The 19,900-nt window shown below is 37.6% G+C and overlaps 1 pseudogene; it reads left to right on the plus strand.

Annotated features, from left to right (window-relative positions):
- LOC127439773 (sushi domain-containing protein 2-like) overlaps positions 1–13,968 on the plus strand; it is a 28,340-nt pseudogene extending 14,372 nt beyond the window's left edge.
- The last annotated feature ends 5,932 nt before the right edge of the window (positions 13,969–19,900 follow it).

Raw genomic sequence — 19,900 nt, forward strand, 5'->3', positions numbered from 1 at the left:
TAACCTCCTCATGGTCACGATTAGTGGTTCTCACTCTCAATGGGGTGCGTGGTAAGTTGTGCGTGGATCGCGGAGAATAGCATAAGCCTCCACATGCTGTGAGTCTCCGCGGTGTCATGCACAACGAGCCACGTGATAAGATGCGCGGATTGACTGTCCCAGAAGTGGAGGCAACTGAGACTTGTCCTCCGCCACCTGGATTGAGGTAACTGCGCCACCACGAGGACCTACTAAGTAGTGGGAATTGGGCATTCCAAATTGAGAGAAAAGAGGATAAAATAAATAAATAAATAAAAACCTTTGAGAACAACTGAGGGTGAAGAGCTTTAAGAATAGATGCCAGCACTATGCAGTGTTATCACAATGACAACTAGCTGTTTGTTGAACTTTAAACAGCATCCAATGCAGGTTAGGCACACTACTATAAATGTGATCTTTAACCATGGATATTTTCAGCATTACATAATCATAACTGTGATATGACTGAAATCCATATGAGATATTTTTAATTGTATTGTAATGCCGGTGACTTATTGATTTCAGTTCAGTCATGTGGCTGGTTGTCACCACCTTACCATGGTCAGAAGGAAGGAACCTTGTACCTAGAGGGCACAACTGTCAAGTTCTCATGTAACAATGAATTCCGACTCAATGGATCCCAAGAACGCACCTGTCAGGGGGACGGCAAGTGGTCTGGACAGGATACACACTGTGTGAGGGGAAGGTATAATCATACAAACACACTTAAGGGGAACGTTCACACAAAAATGAAAATTATCTCAACATTTACTCAGAATCACATACGGTAAATAAGTCAAATCAAGTTCCACACCTGTGTTAATGTCTTTTTTTTTTTCATGAAACACAAAAGGAGATGTTAGGCAGAATTACAGCCTCAGTCACCATTCATTTACATTGTAACTTTTTAGCATACAGTGAAAGTGAATGGTGACTTTTTGTGTTTCACGGAAGAAAGCAAATCATACGAGCTGGAAACAGCAAAAGAGTGAGTAAATGTGGGTAGAATTTTCATTTTGGGGTGAACTATTTCTTTAACTATTAGAACATGATGCTAACAACACCAAGCCTATGGATTCGACTCCCAAGGAATGCACATGCTGTTAACAAAAATGTACTATATTGTGCTATGCTTACTTGAATGCACTATAAGTCAATTTGGATTAAAGTGTCTGCTAAATGCATAAATGTAAATAACTGTATATGCAGTCTTTCTGCAATGATTCAACATGGAACTGCCACTAGGTGGCAGTTCCATGTTGAATCATTGCAGAAATGTCCCTTTTTAAGTTTACATTTGCATGTGGTAATTCTTTGAGGACTGTGAAGGATTCAAAGCAGTTTTTACTTTTTATTGTTTATTCCATTTATGAATGGATGATCTTGCACATGTAAGCCATACAGTCATAGAGCATCTTCAGACACGCTCTGAAAGGGATAGTTAACCAAAAAATGAAAATTCTCTCATCATTTACTCACCCTCATGCCATCCCAGGTGTGTATGACTTTCTTTGTTCTGCAGAACACAAATGAAGATTTTTTTTAGAAGAATATCTCAGCTCTGTAGGTCCATACAATGCTACTGAATGATGGCCAGAACTCTGAAGGTCCAAAAAGCACAAAGGCAGAATAATAATAATCAATACGACTCCAGTGGTTAAATCCATATCTTCAGAATCAATATTTAAGTACTTTTTTTTACTATAAATCTCCACCTTTGAGAAGAATGCGAATCGCAAAAAAGAAAGAAAGTAGAATGTGGAAGTGGAAATTTATTGTAAAAAAAGTACTTAAATATTGATTATATTGAAATGTTGAATATTTCTCACCCACACCTATCAAATCGCTTCTGAAGATATGGATTTAACCACTGGAGTTGTATGGATTACTTTTATGCTGCCATTATATGATTTTTGGTCCTTCATAGTTCCACCATTAAATTGTATTGAATAGACCAACAGAGCTGAGATATTCTTCTAAAAAGCTTTGTTTGTGTTCAGCAGATGAAAGAAAGTCATACACATCTGGGATGGCATGAGAGTCAGTAAATGATGAGAGAAGTTTCATTTTTGGGTGAACTATCCCTTTAAGTCGTGTAAGTCAAGTGCAACACTTTCTGTTTAGCATGCAAAAGGACCAGGTTTCTGATGTAATATACTGTATATTTTTTGTTAATAAACCAAGTTGAATGGGGCGTAATGTTTATACTCGTAAAAGACAAGCAGATGCATGCAGAACCCATTGAGCCATCAGTCATGCAGATAGACAGTCCAGCACTCAGACAGAGACACCAGCAGTCATACAGACAAATCTGGATGTACTTGTGCTTGTTAACTTTTGACCCCTCACTCTCATGAAAGCGGAACCGCATACTCTCTCTCGATACGCATCTACAGTACAGGACGGATCTGTTCAGAATCTGATCTGGATTCTCTCCATCAAACACATAAATTGCTTATCTGCGCCGCAGCTGCTGAGAATTCATCCCCTGCTGCCTCGCTGTCCTTTTTGGGGGGTTAGTTTGGTAACCAGAGAGCCAAGACAAAGCAACAGCCAAGCTTTATCAAAAACATCAGGCCTATGAGCCATACTGGAATATGTATTTACTAAAAAACACGTAATTGTGAACATGGTGGGTATTTCGCAATGAGAAACAGCCAAATAAACACTAAAATAAATAAATGTGGGAGTGGCAGTGGTCAGTTGATGGTTTGCAGCACACAGTTTGTCAAACTTCATATTGATCAGTGTGATTCACTGCCTCAGGGGTGGATCTAGACATTTTTTCATGGGGTGGCATGCAGACTATGAGGGGTGGCAACACCAAAGCAAGCATCCATGCATTGTTCTTATGGACCAAGCTTCACTGCAATAAGTACTAGTTCGTTAATTGGAGTCACTATCAAATTATAAATATCCATAAATTTGCAATACAACTGCATTTCCACAGTGTAACAGGGTTCGTGGTTGGGGTAAGGAGGAAGCGGGAGTCGGCGAGATCCAACACAAAAAGGTATTTTATTTTTAACAGAAAACTTCACTTCTTCTTTAAACACAGTAGTCTCTGTGGGTGCGTGGTAGCTCTCTCTCCCCTCACTGGCAATTGGCTTTCACATAAATCCACCTCCAACTCTCACTGCAATGACAAACAGCAGTTTGAGACAACCTTTGCCTGGTGATGATCCTTACAGTTCTCATCTCCTGATCCCGCTTTCTCTATTCACAAGCTGGCGCTCAACCATGGACCCACCACCACACACAGGAATCACACATACAGTAGTAGTAGTAGTAGTAGTAGTAGTAGTAACCATTTTGCTACTGATTTTCCAATATAAAAAAATCTCCAGAGTATCAAGACATTGTCTATTTAACACATCAACAAATTCTAAATGTTCTTTAGCTTGACATAAAACTGGCAATCTGGAATAAACTTCACCACAATAAGCAGGCCAAATTGTTATATTTTGTTAAGTGTACCCATGGATGGAGAGTAAATGCATACCCAATGTTATTCTGCAAATAAAATCCTGTTGGCCTATCAACTTTGCAACAGCTGGAATAAGCCATTTGGAAGGGAACATTAACACAAAGTTAGTTCTAAATAAAAATAAACTCTAAGAAAACTGTACTTTGGGTGGCAGTGCTGCGAAACTCATGAATAGAAATGATGCACAATAAAAAATTATTTTAAATCACATATTTTGGTAAACAGTCAAATAGATATTTCACATAATATGATAATTTCATCTTTTCATCTGCCACTAACACTCTTGGGATTTTGATAGTCAGTAGATGAACCCATAGATCAGCAATTTAATCAAGAACATGACTGATTGATCTAGTGGTTATTTTTGTGTCTAGTTTTTAGAGGTTCTGGTTTCTAATTCACCCAAATATAACTTTATATTGTAATAAACCAAGATTGCATATGTATGTCAGTGGACGGGTGTTACACTTTAAAAATAAAATGCAATAAAAGATGCGGTGAGACGAGAGTAGCAGAAACACAGACACATTTATTGACTGTTCTGTATTTGAAAAAAACAGCTCAGCCCGAAGTTCAGACAGTGACAACCACAAACTGTCCGCTCCAGCAGCGGGAATCTGCGCAAGAACATCGGTGACCAAGATGGCACAGCTCACAAACACCCGTCTCCCATTGCAAAACTCAGTCATGGAACACTCAGTTTATATAGGAATATATATATTTATATGGGGGATATATTTTGCTTTTCTATTTCCCGGAAAAGAGCGTAAGCTGCAGGAAAAACTGCTGACACTAAACGACACTGATAACAGCCACAACGAATATTTATTATAAAATTCAAAATAACACATTCCAGCGCCGGATCGACAATCAAAACATACACAGATCAGATGAAATAGAAACTCTTACTCAAGAACTATAGATGTTTCATCTGGATTATACACATACCTGATGAAAGCTATTTCAGAAGGTGCTGAGGACATGTCTCAACTGACGGCAATATATCGAATAATCATTCAGTGGACCTGGAAATGAATCTCTTACCTCTTTTTTCTCCATTTATTTGTCCATATTGTCGTATTGTTGTTGTATTTGAGGAAATAAAATCAAAAAACCTAAGCTCGCGAGTACCCAAACACTACACATGCACTGCAGCAGCAAGTACGTGATTGGCTATTGCTGTAACCCATCACGCCATTGGCCGCTTCTTTAACCTATCACACAGTTGACCACTGATATACTTTCACGTGATTGGCTGCCACTGTAATCAATCACACGATCAGTCTGTGTAGTCATTTGTGCATCCAGTGAGAGTTGAGGACAGTTTGGCATGAATAAACCCCTACACAATGTCAACATCTTACATTTATATTTTATACATTTGTATACTTATACTGGGGTGGCAGATGGGGTGGCAATGCCTTTTCTTATGGTGGCATTTGCCACCGTTTGCCACCCTGGTAGATCTGCCCCTGCTTTGCCTTTTATTAGCTGGTAGTAAAAGTTCTTGCAAATTACTGTGTGTTTTTGAGATTCTCATGTGTCTTTTGCCGATGAAAAGAAAGGTTCAGTTTGCAGTCCTACAACCTGGAAGAGAATTTTTGAGCCATGGGAATTTCCAGTGGGTTTTTAGAATACTGTTTTTTTTTTATTTATGAGTAAAATAAGACCCGTTGTTAACATTACTTGCAAAGATTTTCCCATGTTGTTCTTGCAACATAAATTTTAACAGTTTTACCTCAAAAGATGATTTTTAAAGTTGTTTTTTTTTTTTTTTTTTTTTTTAAACACGGGTTGCCAACAAGTTAAATCCTACCACAAATAAGGGAATCACGTGATGCCATGTGTGGACCGGACTTGTGAACGGCAAGCTCTGCGCACTTTGCTAGTTTTAACACTTTTAATGAAATAAACCAGTGAGATTCGATACACTCTGTTCCATAACTGTTCTAGGAGGACAATATATCAAAGAATTCAAAATCCTCGGGCTCTGGAGACATTAAAAGACACTTACACACTCAAGCTGACACCCCCGAGCAGGCCGAGAGCCTGGGAGTCGATTTAGTTGGAGAGGTGCAGGAAATGCGGCGAGAGATGCTGAACATGTCGGCAATGCTGACGAAGGTTGTTGCTTACTTGGAGGATCTTGCTGTGATACATTGATTGATCACTGCCTCGGAGGCAAAGTTCACTGAGGTGGTTACAAGAGTGGGGGATGACGAGAAACGGATCGATTATCTGGAGTCATCAGAAAAGGAATTAACGGGTGAATATCCGCAAAGCCGCGGGCCCAGACGACATTCCGGGCCGCGTCATCAGAGCGTGCGCGAACCAGCTGCCTGGTGTTTTTACGGACATTTTCAACCTTTCCCTCTCTTTGTCTGTAGTCCCCACATGCTTTAAAACATCCACCATTGTGCCTGTTCCAAAGCAATCAAAAATAACTTGCTTAAATGACTGGCGTCCTGTTGCTCTGACCCCCATCATCAGCAAATGCTTTGAGAGACTAATCAGAGATTACATCTGCTCTGTGCTGCCTCTCTCTCTTGACCCGTTGCAGTTTGCTTACCGCAACAACCGCTCCACTGATGATGCCATTGAATCTACAATACACACTGCTCTCTCCCACCTGGAAAAAAAGAACACTTATGTGAGAATGCTGTTTGTAGACTACAGCTCAGCATTCAACACCATAGTGCCCTCCAAGCTAGATGAGAAACTCCAGGTTCTGGGCTTAAACAGCTCGCTGTGCAGCTGGATCCTGGGCTTCCTGTCAAGCAGACGCCAGGTGGTTAGAATAGGCAGCAACATCTCCTCATCACTGACCCTCAACACTGGAGCCCCGCAGGGCTGTGTTCTCAGCCCACTACTGTATTCCTTGTACACACATGACTGTGTGGCTTTGATTGAATAGGCTTGGTCTTAAAGACACACCCACCTGCTGGCAATGCCAATCAAAAGATGGGGACACAACCCATGTTTTTTGGTGGTGTGTTAAGATCCAAGAATTTTGGTTGAGGGTTCAGAGATTTATATGTGACGTATTGGGCACTCAAATTTCATTTTGCCCCAGACTCTGTATTTTAGGCGATGGGGCGGTCATTATTATAGGGGATAAATACATAAGAAATTGGTTCTAGCCAGTGTAATGATCAGCAAACAGATTATCCTTAGGGGATGGAGGTCGACTGGAGCACCCTCATTTTGGGAGAGGTGCACAGAGATGAGCAGGGTGGCAGCATTTGAAGAAATGTCAGATAGAAGGCTAGGCAACCTGGGGGTATTCAATAGGAAGTGGGGCAGTTATTTGGCCTTTTTGGAAGGCTCTCGGGGAGGGGCATTAGTTATTAGTTTTAAATGTGTGTTATTATGTATATATGTATATATATATATATATATATATATATATATATATATATATATATATATATATATATATATATCATTTTTTTGTTTCTTTGTGTATGTATTTTAGATTTGACCACAGGGATGTTTGTTGGGGGTCAGGGTGGGGATGGTTATTGGGAGGGGGAAAGGGAATAATGGGGGTTAAAAGTTGATTCTGTACATAAATGTTTTGTTTTTCTGTTTCATTTGTTGGAGTCAATAAAAAGTGTTAATAAAAAAAAAAAAAAAAAAAAAAAATATATATATATATATATATATATATATATATATATATATATATATATATATATATATATCACAAATATATAAATGTTAATGCTCTTGATGAATAAGCTAACCCTTGTAGTCCTTTATGTAGCAACTTGTTAGCAACTTACTGTACTTTTTAAAACCAAACAGCAGTTTCAAAATTCATGTTTGAGGTATGACTGCTTCAAAGCAGGATAAATATGGAACCCATAGCAAATTGTTTCAAATTGACGTCAAGATTCAAATCTATTGCTTGGATGCACTGCAGTCTTCTTTTCATATTTTTTTTGCTCTATTTGAAGTGCAAAAAAACAAAACAAAAACAAAACAAAAAACAATCAACAAATATTAGACATGTTTTTGCTTCTAAAAATACCCCAAATCTATTCCAAATTTTTCTTCATTTTCCCCATAAAATTAATGTGTAACTGTGTTAACCTGAATTTGTTTTCAAAAAGACAGGTGTTTGCTGTTTTCCTCATTAAAAAAGCCACTTATTTTTTTAAATAAGTTTTGCAATGTTTTTTTTTTTTTATCAGGGCTTGATAATCAGATTTGTGAACCTTGAAACTTTCAGTACAAAGGTTTTTCATTAAACTCACACACAAAGGTACATATGTGTGCATGGCTTGTGTATAGTTGGTGCTGAAAGAGCAATTTTCCTAGTACAGAACCATTACTGCAGGCCATCGTTCACTTGCCACCGTCTAGCAGTTAAACAGATAATTATTTAGCATCAGGGAATTTTAGGGAAGTCATGGGCACTCACAGATACACTACCCCTCACGCTGCAAAGATTAGGCAGGTTGGTAATGTGCCAGCTCAGGGTTTGAGCAAACCTTTAATACTGAATCTTTACTTGTCTCTCTCCCTACCTGTCTCTCTTTTACTGTTTACATCTCTCTCTCCTTACCTGTCTCTCCCTGTCTTTCTTTCCTCTTTACTTGCCTCTTGTCCTACCTTTCCCTCTCTCTTCTTTACCAGTGTTGGGGAAGCTACTTTGAAACTGTAGCTTCCCATGCTACTCAGAACTTACAGTAGTTAAACCACAGTCAAGCCACTCTTTTCAAAAAGTAGTTAGCTACACTACAAGCTACTAACAAAATGTAGTTAACTACACTGAAGCTATTTAAAAAAGAAAATACGTTTAGATATAACAAGCAGATGATATTATTTAATTCTGCAATCAGTTCTGATTGCAAAATTCAATAACATCACCTGATAGTTGTATATTTAATTAGGGTGACATTCCCTTAAGAAAATTAACTATGCTTTTACTACAGTAACCATAGTATAACCATGATATTTATAGTAAAACCAGAGTTATTTATAGTAAAACCAGAGTAACCACAAAATTAACCATAGTTACTACAGTCATGGTTACTACACTATTACTATATTAAAACCATAGTTACAATATGGATACTACAATTTTACTATAGTAAAATTATGGTTAATTTTCATAAGGGGGTTAAACAAATAGGGTGGCAATAGTAAATTGCACATACATTTACACTTAAGATACATAAACTAGAAAAAGCCCTATTTTATATAACTGAATTGAAATATAGTGATAAACAGCAGCAAAACACTAACTATTTAACTTCAGAAAAGAACGCAAATTCCTGTGCTTGGCTCAAGTGAATCAGTGACTCATTTACAGGAACTGTCCGAAAGAACCAACTCACTAAAATGAATCTGAGTTTCCAACACTGAACCATTTAAAATAATCGATTCCCTTAAATTTATTTACATCAACCACCCGAAAGAACAGTTTCACTTAACCCTTATGTGCTGTTGGGGTCAGTTTTGAAATTTGCTGCTTTAAAAAACATGGTTTCCTTCAACTCAGTGGCATGAAATTTGGTGACTTCCTACATTTGCTGTCTATACATGCACAAAAGAAATTCGGCTGGAAGCTGGTGGTGTGACGAAAATAATCACACTCTTACTGTTCGGGGTCAAATTTGACCTCACATAGGAAATTAATGGGGGAGATGATAAAACTGAGCATTTTTTTTTTATTTGTCAAATAAAATCAATAAATCAGCCACAATGCAGAACACACATACTCTCTCTCTCTCTCTCTCTCTCTCTCTCTCTCTCTCTCTCTCTCTCACACACACACACACACACACACACACACACACACACACACAGGAATGAATAGGTGACTGTAACAGTATAAGGATGGGCAAGGAGGAGGCGGGAACCAGCTTAACAATTAACATAAACTTTTAATGCATAAATTAACATGAAAAAATTACATGAGTAGGGTACAGTATTACACATTATTGTCTGGGGTCAAATTTGACCCCAAACATTATGAGAATGCACCCGAAACGAACAGAACACAAAGGTTAACTGATTTGGTTTTCTCAGAGCTACATGAGAAAGTACGGACGGTTTAGGTGAGCGTGTTTGATTACTCCTTCGGCTCTGTTACTGCGTTCACAATAGTCAAGTCATTTTTATTTTTATAGCACCTTTCACAACACACATCATTTCAAAGCAGCTTTACAGAAGATCAGACATTAACAGAATATGAAACTGTAATATCTATAATGTCTTAGAGTCATCATTGTGTAGTTTGATAAAATACGATTATGAATTGTGTTTAAAAATAAGTAATTAAATAATAACTGTATTTATAACAACAGTGAGCAAGCTGAAGGCGACTGTGGCAAGGAACACAAAACTCCATAAGATGTTGGTTAATGGAGAAAAATAACCTTGGGAGAAACCAGGCTCACTGTGGGGGCCAGTTCCCCTCTGGCTAATATCATGAATATAATGCCAATATTACATATGTATAGTGCAAGTCATGGTTTAAAATTATTAAACAATGTAAGTGTTAAGGGTCAGAGTTTAAACAAAGATTTTGTATGAACTGTAAGATTAATGACTAATGTCCTGGATTAACTGCAGAAGTTCACATAGATGCAATTGTCCTTGTCCAGTACAGTGTGACAGATGTTGCGTTTTGTGACAACAATGCTAAAAAAAAAATTACTGTAAAACTGTATTTTCTTACTGGAAAAGCTGCAATATTGTGAAAACAGCTGAGCTACTATCATGCTACTGAAAAAATCTAGTTAAGTATCTTTTCTCTTTACCTGTATTTATCCTCTTGACCCCATGTCTCTCTCCCTTTCTGTTTTTCTCACTCCTCTTCTCCTGTCTCTCCCTACCTGTCTCTTTCCTTTTTAAATGTTTCTCTATTCCAATTCATATCTCTCACTCCTTTTACCTGTCTCTCTCTTCTTACCTGTCTCATTCTCCTTATTTTTAGCGGGTTCTCCCTTCTGTTATCTATATACACAGATCAGCCACAACATTAAAACCACCTGCCTAATATTGTGTAGGTCCCCCTCGTGCCGCCAAAACAGCGCCAACCTACATCTCAAAATGCCATTCTGAGATGATATTCTTCTCACCACAATTGTAAAGAGCAGTTATCTGAGTTACCGCAGACTTTGTCAGTTCAAACCAGTCTGGCCATTCTCTGTTGACCTCTCTCATCAACAAGGCATTTTCATCTGCAGAACTGCCACTCATTGGATGTTTTTTGTTTTCGGCACCATTCTGAGTAAATTCTACAGACTGTTGTGCATGAAAATCCGAGGAGATCAGCAGTTACAGAAATACTCAAACCAGCCCATCTGGCACCAACAATCATGCAACGGTCCAAATCACTGAGATCACATTTTGTCCCCATTCTGATGGTTGATGTGAACAGTAACTGAAGCTCCTGACCCATATCTGAATGATTTTATGCTGCCACACGATTGGCTGATTAGATAATCGCATGCATGATTGTTGGTGTCAAGCGTGTCAGGAGTGCTGGGAAGAAAGTGCTGCACTGGCCTGTAATTGACTTCTCATTACAGCACTCAGAACCCCCAGCACATATAACCCTCAACGGTTAGTTATTTGCTTGCATTCCAGCACAGTTCATATTCAGATGAGGAAAGCAGGAAAGTGAGTGTGAAATGAAAGAGGGAGTGAACGGTACAGTTTAACTAGAAGGAAAATCAGGTGGTTTAGAAAGATAAGTTCGTTGGTTGTCGGTATGAGTGGAAGGACGGGTTTGACTGTGTGAAGCCCATCTGGACTGTGTTTGTGTATATAAGTGTGTGTCATTGCACTTTAAATGCCCTGAGTCTTAACATATGGCACTGATGCTGTACTTCATAGTCTAATTATGTTGGATATAACTCTCTAGCCATAAAGAGGCACAAAATGGGAGGAAAATTGATACAGGGAAGGAAATTGAAGCAGTCGTGTAATTGAGGGCATACTCTGTGTGCCCACCTATTTTCCTAAGGATTTTGTGTGTACCCACCTTAAAATGAGTGACGATATGTAACCAAGGCCACCAGAACAATGTGGGAGATTTGACATTTGACCTGGCTCTTTTCAATTAAATTTCAACTATTGCAATTTTGAGTAAATTTTGCTTTTTTTCTGCACATTTACGCTATAAATATTATTCAGAGCAAAGCATGGACACATTTGTGCATTTATACACAATTAAAATAATTATACTTCATTAAAGTATCGACTGCACCAGTGATACATTTTTCGTGATCTTTGCCAATGTTAGCCGAGTTGTCCCGCAATTATATCAAATGCATTTCATTTTTGCCTTTTTGCTTCAGACAGTGGCCCCTGTTCTTCAAAGTCATGATATATCAGATCATTTCATTTTAGATTTCCGAAAACAGGAAAACAATTTCATGGCTAAACAGAGCAGAAAAAAAAAAAAAAAAAAACCCAAACAAACCAAAAAAACACATTATGAAACCCAAATAACCATTTTATTGATGAATGTGATGTGTTTTATGATGTTCATTTTATTACAAGTAATATAGGTTAAACTTTAATTTTATAATGTAGACCTATTATTATAAAATATATTTATAGTTTTAATGCATAATTTATTTTGTGTTTACAGTAAGCTACCTCACAGTATTATGTTACATAATGCTTAACAGATATTTATGTATTAGTTTATGTATTATATTAATTTATGTATTATTTTGATTTATTGATAACAATTTTTATAAAGTGTTACCCATATTACTGGGTAACATTTTTTTTTTTTATAATATTCTTTTAATACCATATGATATTACCTTTTAATACCAGAAATGTGGGTAACAATTGTTATAAGACATATTTATAGTTTTAACTCATAATAACTTTAACTGTGTACGTTAGGCTACCTCACAGCAGGCCTGTTATATAATGATTAACAGATCATTATGTAGTTATTTATGTGTTATATTATATTAGTTCACATTTTAGTTTATTAAAGAAGTAGTTCACCTAAAAATGTAAATCCTCTCATCACTTACTCACCCGCACACCATCCCAGATGTGTATGACTTTCTTTCTTCTGCAGAACACAAATGAAGATTTTTAGAAAAATATCTACATTCTGTTGGTCCATTCAATGCAAGTGAATGGTGGCCAGAATTTTGAAGCTCCAAAAAGCACATAAAGGCAGCATAAAAGTAATCCATACAACTCCAGTGGTTAAATCCATGTCTTTAATGCAAGTGAATGGTGGCCAGAACTTTGTGGCTCCAAAAATCACATAAAGGTAGCATAACAGTAATCCATACGACTCCAGTGATTAAATCCATGTGAATGGTGGCCAGAACTTTGAGGCTCCAAAAATCACATAAAGGTAGCATAACAGTAATCCATACGACTCCAGTGATTAAATCCATGTCTTCAGAAGCGATGTGATAGGTGAGGGTGAGAAACAGATAAAAAATGAAAATGCTTTTTACTATAAATTCTCCTCCCTACCCAGGTGGTGATATGCACAAAGAATGTGAATTGCCAAAAACAAAAGAAGGATGTGGAAGTGAGAGTGGACATTTATAGTAAAAAATGACTTAAATTATGTTCTGTTTCATACCCACACCTATCATATCACTTCTGAAGATATGGATTTAAACACTGGAGTTGTATGGATTAATTTTATGCTGCCTTTATGTGATTTTTGGAGCTTCAAAGTTCTGGCCACCATTCACTTGCATTAAATGGACCAACAAAGCTGAGATACATTTCTAAAAATCTTTGTTTGTGTTCTGCAAAAGAAAGAAAGTCATACACATCTCGGATGGCTTGAGGTTGAGTAAATGATAAGAGAATTTTCCTTTTTGGGTGAACTGTCCCTTTAATGAAAGTTTTTTATAAAGTGGTACCCACGTTGTATGGAAAGAAAAATGCTATGAAAGTAACTGGTGACTGAGGCTAATGTTCTGCTTAATACCAACAAAGAAAGAATGTAAAACTGGCTTTAAACAACTTGATAGTCAGTATATGATTACAGAATTTAAATTTTTGAGTGAACTATCCCTTTATGTCACTACACACTACTTTTAGAAAAGGGCAGTGGAAGTGCTAAATAAATAAAAGAGATGGCAGTTCCAGGAAGAGAGAGAGAGAGAGATTCATAGAGGACAGTCAGGTTTGAGCACACAACCCAATGAGACAGTCACAGACCCAGGAGGATGCAGAAAAGCATGATGGGAAGGGAGAGGAGGAGGAAATGATGGACACTGCTGTTGGTAAAAATGCAGTGTGACAGATCAAACACAACAACAGAGAGAGGAGGAGTATGATGAAGAGTAAAACTGACGGTGCGAGTTTAGCCTCTATCTTGCTCTTTTTTTCCCCTTTTCCCAAGGGAACGTGCCATCAGCAACAGTCCAGGTCACCTGCAGACCTCTAATGCATTTGAGTGTGTAGAACAGCATATGCAAAAACAACGAGGGATGCACTGTTGACATAAACACCCCACTGACTCATTGCAGTGCTGCAAAGACTGTGCTGTATACATTATACACGACGCAATGTGTGTTCCGTGCAGAAGATTGTGCAGATGGGCAGCGATGCACATTAGTAACGCAGCAGGTTTTTTTGTGTAGTGTTCCATGCGCATTGGCGGAAATTCATGCACATTCAAGAACTGTAAGTGGAACCGTAAGTAATGAAAATCAAACGCTTCCTCTATTTAAAAAAAACTGAACCAGTTTCCGATTGAAGTTTCCCAACCATAGGGTCAAGTTAAGTTCCAAGGTGTAATACTCTGGTTAAAGGATTTTAAAATACTACTAGCGATGCTTACCTGATGCACTACTAATAGTAAAGATGTTCAGAGGGAATTAAATTTGTTTATGCTTGGGTTAAAAGAGGGAGTTGCATAATACATGCTCATCTTTAAATTAGGTCTCAAATATTTATATGAACTTTCCTCTTTTATGCCCAGAGCGTGTTTATCACGAGTATGCAATCACTGGAGAGAAAAAGAGTGGGAGGGAGAGAGAAGATGTAAAAGGGGTCTTGAACCAGTTTAGAGCCCCAACCCCTTCACTCACACACACACACACACACACACACACACACACACACACACACACAGTTTCATTTGCTCGGTACAATCTCCCTGAAGGGATTGGTTCTGAGCAACCTGTTTTCAGGGCCACATGAAGAGTACACACTCACACACACTTATCCTGCATTCACATAGCAGAAAATGGTATGCACCACATGTGGAGATATTAATTGAAAACTTCAGGAAGGAAATCACAGGCCTTCAGAGGTTGTGTATGTTTGTGTGTCTTTCAGCTTGCTTTTGATTGTCAAATGCACCTGGAAGAAATACTGACAAAATGTGTAATTTCTGCACCACCAGTGGCACCAACTGGATTAGCAAAAATTACCATTTTTGGTTGAGTTAAATGTCACTGTTTCAAGCTGTTTGTGTTGTTCAGACAAACAGAACAAGGTTTTGAAAGTGCATAAAGCCACCATGTTTACACTTTTCAGGGAAATCAAACTGCGAATGGCTTACTTGTAGTTCACTCTGCACACTGAAATGGAAAAGGAGAAAGTATTTTAACATTGAAAAAAAATCACACATTTCACCTTTAACCAAAAATGTCTCTAGCAATGCTTCTTTGCCTGGTTGGACATGTCAGGTATTTGCCCTGAGAATTGAAGGGCAAAGGAAGCTTGTGGTTCTAATTAAGACAGTTTCATTTGCACTGGAAAGCTCAACTGATTATGTAACTGAGCGTTTATCAAAAGTAAAATATTGGAAGAAATGCAAAGCTGAGCTGGAGACCTTATACTTGGGGTCAAAGCTCTTTGGTTGCAGCTTTTAGGGATGAATTGCTTGTGTTATAGTGTTCCTCATTTGTTATTCTCTTTGAATAATGCTGTTTGCTAGGTAAATGTAAAAATAGAGAATGCAAATGTAGTGTAATTTTGCGTTCTGAGATTGAACAGCGGTGTAGATCTCATTTTAGGAGAATACTTCACACAGGAATGTTGGGGGGACATATCACTCCTGTAACATCTGGATCTACGCCCCTGTACATGCAACAGTTATTCTGCTGTGCAATATTGTACACTGTAAATGGCATAGTTCACCCAAAAATTTAAATTCACTCATCATTTACTCACCCTCATGACATCCCAGACATCTATGACTTCTTTCTTCTGCAGAACACTAATGAAGATTTTTGAAAAATATCTCAGCTCTGTTGATCCATGTAATGCAAGTGAATGATGGCCAGAACTTTAAAGCTCCAAAAAGGACAAAGGTAGCATCAAAGAAATCCATACGACTCCAGTGGTTAAATCCATGTATTTAGAAGTGATACGATAGATGTAGATGTAGGTGAAAACATCAACATTTAAGTCTTTTTTCTTTTTTTATTATATACCTGTCAGTGTTATCTCACATTGTTTCACAAAAGAAAAAGAAAAAACAAATAACATTACAAAATATGACATTCTGGCAAACATTGCTGCAAAAAGCCACATGTACTAGAGTTGGTATTGAATTCACTACAGTCAAAATGTGCTTTGATTCTCTTTCTGCTGAAAGTAATTTATGGTATAATATCTAGCAAATATATCATGTCATAATTTGTTTGAACTTTCCTACTGAAATGTCTACCCATGTCATAAATAATTTTGTTATGGGATAAAGTCATAAAGCTCATCTGGGCTAAAAACTCAAACATTCAGAGAATGTTTTATGTGTAAAATGATGATTAGAATTCCCTCTTTATCTTCCCCCTTTTCATTTTCATTTCATTTTGCTTCTTAGACTTTTTTTTACAAAAAAAAAAAAAAAAGAAAGAAAGAAAGTCTCCTCCCCCTATTTTTCTCTTTCTCTTCACGTTCAGTTAGATCATGTCTAGAGTTTCAGCCATGGGGTGTAATGTGTCTCACTTTTCCCTCATAAACTCATCCCTCTTTCATCCTGTGGTGGAAGGTAATCAGAGATCCCAGAAGTCAAAGGTGCACACCTGTAGTGAGAGAGAAGCAGAGTGCACTGCTCTCATATAATTACAAATACACTGATAAAACCATGCAGTCGTAGACCCCTATATTCGTGTACCCCTTTTTTTCTCTCTTTCTCTCAAAATGCATGTATTTGTATTACTAATTCTAGTTTTTCTGTCTTCATGCACTTTAGACAAGTTCTCAAACCATGCAAACTCTTCACCAAAGATACACATTAGTTCTGTTTCTAAACCTAGTGAGCTGCATTCGCTCATAGCTACATAGGTAGTGTCATAACTGAAATAGAACCTTATTAGTGATTTGAAACTGATCTGAAATGCTCTATGCACCACAGAATTATCGATTCTTACATGAAGTGCTCAAGAGACTTGACTCACAGCTGATTTCAATAGAGTTTGGTGTTTGCATGTTGCTTGCTAAGCTCACAGTGTGATTCTCTAATAAGCACAGAAATTAAATGGGTCATTGACGAAAAAGACTGTCCGAGGTGATAAAAAAAGTCTAGTTTAAAACACTTATGTAAATGTAACAGGTAAGGATGGGCAAGGAGGAGGCGGGAACCTGCTGAGCAGTCAACGAAAATTTCAATGACAATAATCAACTTAAACAAACAAACACACACACACAGCGGCCACGTGTTTCTCTCTCAAACTGGCACCTCAGGTCCCCCGGGTGTGCATCCTCATGGCCCGACCACGCCCTTCTCCTCGTCACTGTCAAGTGTCCATGTTGGTTACACAATTAAAAAAAATTATGCCTTTTATTTATCTATTCTAAAATTATAATGCTAAATAAATAAATAATATTTTTAAAATGATTAAAAATAAAAATTGTCATCAATTTATACATTAATTTATTTATAAATAAATACTGTACAATCATTTATGAATTGATTTATAAATAAATATAATACATTTATTTATTTAATTTCTTTAAAAATGTTAGATGTGTTAAAATACTTTTCTTGCACCTTGAGAGAGTGCGCAACTTAATCATTAATTTCAAAAAAGTTTTCAAACATATTTTTCATGTTTTTGTTTGTTTGTTTGTTTAGTTTTTTTTTTTTTTTTACTAATATCATGAATTTTAGAAACAAGAATGTCAAGAATTTTTCTCAGGGTTACACCGTATTTCCTGAACAATATGTGCCTTAAAAAAATTATAATAATCCAAATATTGATATTTAATGATATAACAAAATAATGAACCTTTTAAAGCTTCACACAGTCTTAAAGGGATAGTTCACCCAAAAATGAAAATTCTGTAATCATTTAATCATCATTTAATCACCCTCATGCCATCCCAGATGTGTATGACTTTCTTTCTTCAGCAGAACACAAACAAAGATTTTTAGAAAAATATCTGAGCTCTGTAGGTCCATACAATTCAAGTGAAAGGTGATCAGACATTTGTGGCTCCAAAAATCACATAAAGGAAACAGAGAAATAATCCATAAGACTACAGTGGTTAAATCCATATCTTCAGAAGTGATATAATAGGTGTGGGTGAGAAACAGAACAATATTTAAGTATTTTTTTTACCCTAAATCTCCACTTTAAATTTCAGATGTGAAAGTGAAACGAAACAGGCACCACGTGTGACCTTCAGATGTGTGATAATGTAAAACATGTTATACTATTTGGGATACTTCTGAGAACTTTTATTCCCACTAGGATTGCAAAACGTACACACATGCATGCTAAAATTCTAATCTATAATCCTGTACACTTTCATCCAATACACATATACATCCCCCATTGTGTGTAACCTGCACTTCAGTTTTGCCTCATTGCCTGCATTTATATATTGCGATTGTGTGTGTGTTTGTGTGTTGAGTGTGTATATGTCTGTCTGTATGTCGCCACATATGTATCTGTGTCAGCATCAGTGTGTTTCTTTTGTTCTATCTTTCATCTATGCTTGCATGTGCATGTAGGTGTGTGTGGGTGTGTTATGTGCTTACCTGCCTCAGACACCCTGGTACTTTCCAGTGATAGGGTTTCCCAGCATGCCTCAGCAGGCCTCACTCACTCCCACTGCAAAGTCATTTACACTGACACCCACCCACCCCCCCCCCCCCCCCCCCCCACACACACACACACACACACACACACACTGTAGTGTTATTATGGTTCCTCATTCTGGCCCTGTCACACATCAAAGGCAGAGCAGGGGCCTGCACAGGAGAGATGGTTATCAGTAAAACGCTTTTACCCACTGAACATGTGTCTGTATCTTATAATTATAAAAGATCAGAGAGTTTATGAAGTTTATAAACATTTAAGGAAATTAGTTTTGACTGAGAGCAAAACTGATGAGGTAAGACACACAGATCATATATTTACAGGTCTTGCACTTTGACAGTTCATTCCCCTATGAAAATTCTTAGTTGTTTTTCACAATCTGGTCTACTTAAAGGGATTTGAATTTGGTAAAGTGTTAAAACAGCTAAAAAAAAAAAAAAAGTTCATAGATTATTTAATTAATTAATTTATTTATTTATTTTATTCTCCTTTTCTCCCAATTTGGAATGCCCAATTCCCACTACTTAGTAGGTCCTTGTGGTGGCGCGGTAACTCGCCTCAATTTGGGTGGCGGAGGACAAGTCTCGGTTGCCTCCGCTTCAGAGACCATCAATCTGCACATCTTATCATGTGGCTTGTTGTGCATGACACCGTGGAGACTCCACATGTGGAGGCTCATGCTACCCTCAGTGATCCACGCACAACTTACCATGTGGCCCATTGACAGCGAGAACCACTAATCGCAACCACGAGGAGGTTACCCCATGTGACTCTACCCTCCCTAGTAACCGGGTCAATTTGGTTGCTTAGGAGACCTGGCTGGAGTCACTCAGCACACCCTGGATTCGAACTCGCGACTCCAGGGGTGGTAGTCAGCGTCAATACTTGCTGAGCTACCCAGGCCCCCCATAGATTGTTTTCTAAAGAATTAAGAATTAAAAGTTCTTGGTGAAACTTTGGCATCAGGCTAAAATACCTTTTTAGTTCTCATTGGAACCTTTATTTTTAAGATTGTACAAGAGAGACTTGCCCTGCTTCAGATCAGTTCTCACTGAAAGGACTGTTGGGCGGTAATTTATACTGGCAAGAAAAAGATGATAGTCTTTAATGAGCTCTTGGAATGCCATTTAGAAAAAGCCTTGAGGATATTTCTGGAAAAGATGGTGGGGACAGCTCCTAAGAGACAGGACTTTGTGTACACCTGTGTGTAGCCAAAGGGTGGAGACCTATCTGTGTGTGTATGTGAGCATGCACTCACGTAAACCTGCAATTTTAATGCCTGAAAGTCCATTTAGTAATTCCTGATGCAGGTATGTAATATAGCTACCCTTACGTTTGATTTTTGTTTGAACATATTAATAACGATTCATTTTTG

Source organism: Myxocyprinus asiaticus, chromosome 4 (genome assembly GCF_019703515.2).
Source record: "Myxocyprinus asiaticus isolate MX2 ecotype Aquarium Trade chromosome 4, UBuf_Myxa_2, whole genome shotgun sequence".
NCBI lineage: Eukaryota > Metazoa > Chordata > Actinopteri > Cypriniformes > Catostomidae > Myxocyprinus > Myxocyprinus asiaticus.